The sequence below is a fragment of the Ixodes scapularis genome, unplaced genomic scaffold, assembly GCF_016920785.2.
Source record: "Ixodes scapularis isolate PalLabHiFi unplaced genomic scaffold, ASM1692078v2 PGA_scaffold9__187_contigs__length_104089568, whole genome shotgun sequence".
Taxonomy (NCBI): domain Eukaryota; kingdom Metazoa; phylum Arthropoda; class Arachnida; order Ixodida; family Ixodidae; genus Ixodes; species Ixodes scapularis.
The window spans coordinates 88,621,303-88,622,480 of NW_024609884.1; the positions used below are offsets into that span (position 1 = coordinate 88,621,303).

At 52.1% G+C, this 1,178-nt stretch overlaps 1 long non-coding RNA gene across 1 annotated transcript; it reads right to left on the minus strand.

Moving 5' to 3' along the window:
* Positions 1–288: 288 nt before the first annotated feature.
* Positions 289–972, minus strand: LOC8052461. The gene is made up of 2 exons (XR_003919888.4): positions 793–972; positions 289–610 (listed from the first exon to the last, which is right to left on the minus strand). It is a non-coding gene; the product is annotated as an uncharacterized LOC8052461 (long non-coding RNA).
* Between the last annotated feature and the right edge of the window lie 206 nt (positions 973–1,178).

Below are 1,178 nucleotides of genomic sequence, written 5' to 3' on the forward strand. Positions count from 1 at the left end.
ACGTTGAGACGTTCTTATCCCCTGTCCTTTTTCTTCGACCAAGTTTCCCAGCTTTTACCGCAGTCTCGGGTATTCTACTCCAGGAAAAATGCCCCACGGTGTTCGGCTAATACATACGAAAGCATTTTCCCATTAAAAATTTCAGAAAGTCACTAACTTTTGAATAGACAATGGTTAGCGCTGAAGCTTTCGCATCTGGTCTGGACCATTAGCGCTACATTTGCGCAGAGAATAAGCGTTCGGCGATCCGTAGTTTATTTTAGCGGTTTAAAAAAAAAAAGCACAAGAGAAACATTACTGTCTTTATTGTAAGTTCTGGCTCCAATTCGATACAAATGCGAGCGTGTATTGGAAGACTGTTGGGGGCACGTCGAAGCTTAGTCGGGCTTAGTCTTCGAAGCTGTATCCGCTGTCTACGTGTTCCGTGGTGGGGGAGTCGCCGGCGTCGCTGCTCTCGTTCAACCGGTGTAGGAACGACTGCAGGAGTGCCTTGTTCAGGCGGTCCGTCAGCGATCGGCCTTCCTCGGCTTCGCCGTTCGAGATTCCGTCGGTGCTCTCCGGTTCGGACATGGTAGACGGGATGCCTCGTTCCGCACCGCGAACCAGAAACCTGCAAGTGTTCCGCGGACCACACGGCGTAGCGCATGAATGAATCACGACTCGCCTCGGAATCGTTTGGAAAGGACGACAACCGTCTACTAAATATCGGACAGAGAAAACGGGTCATCAGAAGCGTGATTCAGTACGAAGCCAATGAGTGGTAACGTGGATTGTCAATGGAAGCCTACTTACGAGTACGAATCGCTTCCAAATTGTCCGAATGACGCGTCTGTCTTGCGCCAGTCAGCTAGCCACTCCCTTTCCTGCCGTAGTTTTTAAAGGTAGAGCGGTAGAAGGCCGTAGAGGCGTAGACCTGGGCGCCGCCGCGCCGCGCCGCGCCGCGCCGCCGCCGCCGCCGCCGCCGCCTGTTTTGCTCTCGCCGCCCTGCGCCGCCGCCGGAATCCCCAGAGCCAGCACGCCGCCGCCGCCGCCGCACAATAAATCCGGCGCGCCAACGGCACCGCCATCTTTTTTTTTTTTTTTTTTTTTTTTTTTTTTTTTTTTTTTTTTGGGGGGGGGGGGGGTTGGTTTTTTTTTTCTGCTTCTGTATGAGTTTTACCTACTATATTATGCATAAA